Raw genomic sequence first — 8,499 nt, forward strand, 5'->3', positions numbered from 1 at the left:
ACTGGTCTATAGTTGGTAGGTTCTTCTTTATTTCCTCCTTTATATATAGGTACTATATTTGCTTTTTTCCAATCTTCTGGAACTTTTCCTTCTTTTAAGGAACTGCTTATTATGCTATGTATTTTGTCTGCCAGTTCATTCCTGCATTCTTTCAGAATCCAGTTTGCTATTTCATCTGGCCCATGCGATTTTCTGACATCAAAATTACCCAAGTGTGTCAATATTTCATTCTTTGTTACTTCTATTTCTTCCATAGGGGGGACTTTTTCCTTCCACTCAATCTCTTCAGGTTGTATATTTTCCCTTGTAAACACTGATTTAAAATGTTTGTTCATAATTTCTGCCATTTCCATTTCCTCAGTGTATTCAACTCCTCCTTGTCTTAATTTCTCTAAGTCTTGTTTGTTTTTCAGTTTATTGTTTACAAATCTGTAGAATAGTTTTGGTTGATCTTTACACTTTTCTATAACATCTTTTTCATATTTTCTTTTTTCCTCTCTGCACTTTTGTACATATTCATTTCTATAACCAGTATATATTTTCCATTTTTCAGGTCTTCTGTCTTTTTTCCATCTGTTCCAGGCTTTGTCTCTTTTGTCCTTTAACTCCCTACAACTTTTGTTGTACCAGCATTTTACATATTCTTTTTCTTGTTTTTGTCTTGGGACATACTTTTCCACTCCTTTTTTGTAAATTTTTGTCAAAATATTCCATTTCTCTTCCACTGTTGTTTCTTCTTTGTATATTTCTTCCCAGTTTTCTTGTTGGAAGAATTCTCTTATTTTATCAAAGTTTGTTTTTTCATACATCATTCTTCCTTTTCTATATTGTTCATTTCTTTTCATATATTTTTCTTCATTAAGTTCCAGTTCAATCAATATGTGGTCACTTTTACCTATTGGTGTTTTATATTCAATCTTGTCCACTATTCTAGGTTCAGATGTAATTATTAAGTCTAGCCTCGATGGTTCTTCTTCATTTCTATACCTAGTGTTCTCTTGTATCCATTGTGTCATTGAATGGTCAGTAATCATCTCAAGTAGAGCATTTCCCCATGAGTCATCACCACTCTTTACTGTCATTTCTTCCCAGCAGATTTCTTTGCAATTAAAGTCGCCCATCATAACTATTCTTCCTCCGTCTTCCATTATTTTAGTTAATGCTATCTTTGTGTCCTCTAACATACTTTTATGTTCACTCTCCTCCCATGAGGCTGTTTTCGGAGGCACATAATTGATCACAAATTTTCTGCTCTTCTTATCTCGGTCTTCCACTTCTATCATAATCATCTCTACTGTATTCTTTCCATATATGACACCTTTCACGTTTATATCCTTCTTAGTCAGGAACATAACTCCACCCCCTTGTTTTTTCTCTCTGTTTCTAATCCAATAATTGTATGTATCATGTCCTACACTGTTGGGTGGTAGTGGGCCTTTTAATTTTGTTTCTACAATTCCCATTATGTCCGGTTCTTTTTCTTTCAAATAATCATTCAGTTCATTCAATCCTGTTATCAATCCATCTATATTTGTGTAAGACACTCTTAGTTTTCTGCCACTTCCATTGTATTCTCTGTTTCCCTTATGTTTTTCTTTAGTATGTCGAACTGCTTTATTTTCATGTTCACTACTCTCCAATAGAATCTCTCTTTCTCTGACTCCGTTCTTTCCTCGTTTTTTGCCTTAGCTTCAATTCTTTTCTGCTTTTCTGCCTCTCTTTCCTCCTTATTCATTTCTCTTTTTATCCATACCTTTTTATATTGATCATTTGTTGCTAGTTTCCCTGTCTTGGATAGAATTTTCTCTGCTGTTGTTTGTGACCTGAATTTAATCTTAATTGGTCTGGTCTTATCTGTACTATATTTTCCGAGTCTGAATTTTTCCTCAATTTCCTTTATAATTTCTGGTTCATCTTCCTGGACTAATTTTAATAAACTGCTTACTCTTTCATTTTCCTCCTTGATTCTTGCAGTTCTATCTGAGTTATGTTTCTCTTCCATTCCTAATATAATTATACATTTCTTTTTGTCAGCTAATTCTCTTACTATATTCTCCTTCTGTCTCATCACTTTAATAACTGAGTCTTCATTATGTTCTTTCAATTGCTGTTTGACTATGTCAGTGAATGAAACCTTATTCCCTTCTTGAGTTATTCTCCAATTTTTAACTTCTGTAGCTATTTTCTCTCTGTTTTCATTACTATTCTTCTTCAATTTCTCATTCACCTCCTTTACATTTCCTAACTGTCTTTTTAGGTCCTCTATTTCTTCAGTTAAGTTTCTGTTAGCCTTCTCTAGTTGTTCCAACCTTTCAATTCTTTGGAAAATGGAGTCTACGTTACCTAACTTACGCTCCAAGTCCTCGATCACCTTATCAACTCTCTCCTCTAGTCTTATCAGTCGGGGGGGGGGGGGTTGTGTCCCCCCCACCCTCTTTAAATCCCTGGAACATATTCTCGTCACTTTCTTCTGTATTGCTCCTCTCTATACTTCTAATCTTTACATTTTTATTAGACATTTGATCCTCGCTAAGTCTTTTGTTTACCTTCCGCTTGTCTGGCTGGTCAAAGTCTACTCCCTCCTCATTTCCTTCCATTTCCCTCAGTAATCCCTCCCCTTTTCCTCTTTCCCTACGTTCCCACTACTCCACGAGCAATTTCCCCCCCACCCTGCAAAAACACTAGGCACTTCTCTTTGCGTTGGGATCCACAGACTTCACTTTTCTTCAGAACGTCTTCTAAGCCGTCCATTCGTTGAAGTGTGTGTGTGTGTGTGTGTATGTATGTATATATATACACATAAATATATGTACTGTATATATATACGTATACATATATATATATATATATATATATATATATATATATATATATATATATATATATATATACACTTTCGTCGGATGGACAGCGAAGATTGGAATGCTGAAGAAAAAGTGAAATTTTCGTGGATCCCAGCGCAAAGGAAGTACCATATTGTATTTACAGGGAAGGGGAAAGCTAGTGGTGTAGTGGGAAAGTGAGGAAAAACGAGAAGGGGAGGGATTACTGAGGGAAATGGAAGGAAATGAGGAAGGGGAGGACTTGGTCCAGGAAGCAAGGCATTTTGTAAACAAGAGAAGGACCGATGATTTTGGTGAAGGAATTAACAAAAATGTAGAGATAAGAAATATTGATAAGAGCAGCACAATGGAAGGTGAGGATAATAATTTCCAGGGATTTAATGAGGGGGGGGGGCGGATACCAACCTCCCCCGATTAGCAAGACTAGAGAAAAAACTTAAACAATTGACCGAACATTGTCAGAATAGGTTCGGTAACAGCAAAGATTGCGCAGAGAGTTGAAAAATTGGAAGAACTAGAGAAGGTGAACAAAAACTTAACTAAAGAAATAGAAGAATTAAAAAGACAGTTAAAAGAAGTAAAATAGGAGAATGAGGAATTAAAGAGGAATAATAAAGATAATAAAGAGGCCATAGCAAAAGAAGCACAGGGTTGGAAAAAAATCCAAGAAAACAGTAAAGTTGCATTTACTGACATAATTAAACAGCAAATGAAAGAACAACCTGAAGACTCAGTTATCAAAGTGATGAGACAGGAGAATATAGTAAGAGACCTAGCAGATAAAAAGAAATGTATAATTATATTAGGAATGGAAGAGAAACATAACCTAAATAGAACCACAAGAATCAATGAGGACAAAGAAAAAGTAAGCAGTTTACTAGAATTAGTTCAGGAAGATGAACCTGAAATCATGAAACAAATTGAAGAGAAGTTTAGACTCGGAAAGTATAGTACAGATAAGACCAGACCAATTAAGATTAAATTCAGGTCACAAACGACGGCAGAGAATATCTTAGCAAAAACAGGGAAACTAGCAGCAAGTGAACAATATAAAAAGGTATGGATAAAAAGAGAAATGAATAAAGAGGAAAGAGAGGAAAAAATGAAAAGACATGAAGCTAAGGAAAAAAACGAGAACAGAACAGAGTCAGAAAAAGATAAATTCTATTGGAGAGTAGTGAATATGAAAGTAAGGAAATACGACATACTAGAGAAAAACAAAAGGGAAACAGAGAATACAATGGAAGTGGCAGAAAACTAAAAGTGTCTTACACAAATATAGATGGATTAATAACAGGATTGAATGAGCTGAATGATTATCTGAAGGAAAAAGAACCGGACATAATGGGAATTGTAGAAACGAAATTAAAAGGTCCACTACCACCCAACAGTGTAGGACATGATGCATATAATTATTGGATTAGAAACAGAGACAAGGGGGAGGAGTTATGTTCCTGACTAAGAAGGATATAAACGTGAGGTGTGTCACATATGGAAAGAATACAGTAGAGATGATTATGATCGAAGTGGAAGACAGAGATAAGAAGAGCAGAAAGTTTGTGATAAATTATGTGCCTCCGAAAACAGCCTCGTGGGAAGAGAGTGAACATAAAAGTATGTTAGAAGACACAAAGATAACATTAAATAAGATAATGGAAGATGGAGGAAGAATAGTTATGATGGGCGACTTTAATTGCAAAGAAGTCTGCTGGGAAGAGATGACAGTAAAGGGTGGAGACGGCTCATGGGGAAATGTTCTACTCGAGATGATTATTGACCATACAATGACACAGTGGATACAGGAGAACACTAGGTATAGAAATGAAGAAGAACCATCGAGACTAGACTTAATAATCACATCTGAACCTAGAATAGTGGAAAAGATTGAATATAAAACACCAATAAGTAAAAGTGACCACATATTGATTGAACTGGAACTAAATGAGGAAAAATACATGAAAAGAAATGAACAATATAGAAAAGGAAGAATGATGTATGAAAAAACAAACTTTGATAAAATAAGAGAATTCTTTCAAAAAGAAAACTGGGAAGGAATATACAAAGAAGAAACAACAGTGGAAGAGAAATGGAATATTTTGACAAAAAATTATAAAAAAAAAAAAAAGGAGTGGAAAAGTATGTCCCAAGACAAAAACAAGAAAAAGAATATGTAAAGTGCTGGTACAACAAAAGTTGTAGGGAATTAAGAGACAACTATAGACCAGTCTCTCTAACAAGTACATTAGCAAAAATTTGTGAAAGAATTGTCAAAAGTAGATAGGTAAAATATTTAGAAAAAAACAAACAATATGCTAAATCCAAGGCAATTTGGATTCAGACAAGGATGATCATGCGTCACCAATTTAATATGTTTCTATTCAAGGCTAATATTTATAATACAAGTACCACATAAAAAGTTGCTTAAGAAATTAGAAACTGAAGGAGGAATACAGGGCAAACTGCTTAAATGGATGAAAGACTTTTTGCAAGAAAGAAAAATGAGAGTAGTGATAAGAGACAAACACTCAAAATGGGATGAAATAATAAGTGGTGTTCCACAAGGAACAGTTTTGGCCCCAATAATGTTTGCTATATACATTAATGGTATGGATGAAGAAATTGAAAGTTATATGAGGTTCTTTGCAGATGATGCAAAACTATTAAAAAAAGTGAAAATGGAAGAAGATTGTGAATCACTACAGAGTGATCTAAACAAAGTATGGGAATGGAGTAGGAAGTGGGAGATGGAGTTCAATACTAAAAAGTGTAGTATAATGGAATTTGGAAAAAGCAAAAACAGAATAACAGGATCATATAAATTGGGAGAAGAAAGAATAAAAAAGAATGAAAAGGAGGACCTGGGAGTCATTGTTATGAATAATATGTCACATGAGAAACAAATAAATAAGATTTTTGATGAAACTTGTAATTCAGTAAGAACAATCAAAGTGCCATTTATATACCTGGATGAAGAAGTGGCGAAGAAAATACTAATCACTCTGATAAGATTGGAATATGCAACAACGATGTGGTCACCAAGTACAAAAAATGTAAAAAAAAAAAAAAAAAAAAAAAAAAAAAAAAAAAAAAAAAAAAAAAAAAAAAAAAAAAAAAAAAAAAAAAAAAAATTGAAAGAAAAAAAATAGCAATTACAAAATTGGCACCAACACACACAAAAAAATCATATGAAGAGAGACTAGCAAAACTTGAGCTACAGACACTAGAGTAAAGAAGAGAGAGAGGAGATTTGATAGCTATTTACAGAATCATGAAAGGCATAGAAATTATTGATAGAGAGGATCTAATAAAATGGGATGATAGAAATACAAGAGGACACGGAAAGAAAATCAAGAAAGACAGCTATAGAAGAGATCTGAAAAAGAACAGCTTTCCTCACAGAGTAATAGACAGTTGGAACAAGTTAGATGAGAAAGTAGTGTGTGCAAAAAAAAATACATGAATTTAAAAATAGTTTAGATAAAATGAGATATGAAGACGGGACACCACGAGCATAGCTCCCCTTCCCGTAAAATACAACTAGGTAAATACACACACACACACACACACACACACACACACACACACACACACACACTTCAACGAATGGACGGCTTAGAAGACGTTCTGAAGAAAAGTGAAGTCTGTGGATCCCAACGCAAAGAGAAGTGCCTAGTGTTTTTGCAGGGTGGGGGGAAATTGCTCGTGGAGTAGTGGGAACGTAGGGAAAGAGGAAAAGGGGAGGGATTACTGAGGGAAATGGAAGGAAATGAGGAGGGAGTAGACTTTGACCAGCCAGACAAGCGGAAGGTAAACAAAAGACTTAGCGAGGATCAAATGTCTAATAAAAATGTAAAGATTAGAAGTATAGAGAGGAGCAATACAGAAGAAAGTGACGAGAATATGTTCCAGGGATTTAAAGAGGGTGGGGGGGACACAACCCCCCCCCCCCCGACTGATAAGACTAGAGGAGAGAGTTGATAAGGTGATCGAGGACTTGGAGCGTAAGTTAGGTAACGTAGACTCCATTTTTCAAAGAATTGAAAGGTTGGAACAACTAGAGAAGGCTAACAGAAACTTAACTGAAGAAATAGAGGACCTAAAAAGACAGTTAGGAAATGTAAAGGAGGAGAATGAGAAATTGAAGAAGAATAGTAATGAAAACAGAGAGAAACTAGCTACAGAAGCTAAAAATTGGAGAATAACTCAAGAAGGGAATAAGGTTTCATTCACTGACATAGTCAAACAGCAATTGAAAGAACATAATGAAGACTCAGTTATTAAAGTGATGAGACAGAAGGAGAATATAGTAAGAGAATTAGCTGACAAAAAGAAATGTATAATTATATTAGGAATGGAAGAGAAACATAACCCAGATAGAACTGCAAGAATCAAGGAGGAAAATGAAAGAGTAAGCAGTTTATTAAAATTAGTCCAGGAAGATGAACCAGAAATTATAAAGGAAATTGAGGAAAAATTCAGACTCGGAAAATATAGTACAGATAAGACCAGACCAATTAAGATTAAATTCAGGTCACAAACAACAGCAGAGAAAATTCTATCCAAGACAGGGAAACTAGCAACAAATGATCAATATAAAAAGGTATGGATAAAAAGAGAAATGAATAAGGAGGAAAGAGAGGCAGAAAAGCAGAAAAGAATTGAAGCTAAGGCAAAAAACGAGGAAAGAACGGAGTCAGAGAAAGAGAGATTCTATTGGAGAGTAGTGAACATGAAAATAAAGCAGTTCGACATACTAAAGAAAAACATAAGGGAAACAGAGAATACAATGGAAGTGGCAGAAAACTAAGAGTGTCTTACACAAATATAGATGGATTGATAACAGGATTGAATGAACTGAATGATTATTTGAAAGAAAAAGAACCGGACATAATGGGAATTGTAGAAACAAAATTAAAAGGCCCACTACCACCCAACAGTGTAGGACATGATACATACAATTATTGGATTAGAAACAGAGAGAAAAAACAAGGGGGTGGAGTTATGTTCCTGACTAAGAAGGATATAAACGTGAAAGGTGTCATATATGGAAAGAATACAGTAGAGATGATTATGATAGAAGTGGAAGACCGAGATAAGAAGAGCAGAAAATTTGTGATCAATTATGTGCCTCCGAAAACAGCCTCATGGGAGGAGAGTGAACATAAAAGTATGTTAGAGGACACAAAGATAGCATTAACTAAAATAATGGAAGACGGAGGAAGAATAGTTATGATGGGCGACTTTAATTGCAAAGAAATCTGCTGGGAAGAAATGACAGTAAAGAGTGGTGATGACTCATGGGGAAATGCTCTACTTGAGATGATTACTGACCATTCAATGACACAATGGATACAAGAGAACACTAGGTATAGAAATGAAGAAGAACCATCGAGGCTAGACTTAATAATTACATCTGAACCTAGAATAGTGGACAGGATTGAATATAAAACACCAATAGGTAAAAGTGACCACATATTGATTGAACTGGAACTTAATGAAGAAAAATATATGAAAAGAAATGAACAATATAGAAAAGGAAGAATGATGTATGAAAAAACAAACTTTGATAAAATAAGAGAATTCTTCCAACAAGAAAACTGGGAAGAAATATACAAAGAAGAAACAACAGTGGAAGAGAAATGGAATATTTTGACAA

The sequence above is a fragment of the Oratosquilla oratoria genome, chromosome 31, assembly GCF_046742065.1.
Source record: "Oratosquilla oratoria isolate Oo_2021 chromosome 31, ASM4674206v1, whole genome shotgun sequence".
Classification (NCBI taxonomy): domain Eukaryota; kingdom Metazoa; phylum Arthropoda; class Malacostraca; order Stomatopoda; family Squillidae; genus Oratosquilla; species Oratosquilla oratoria.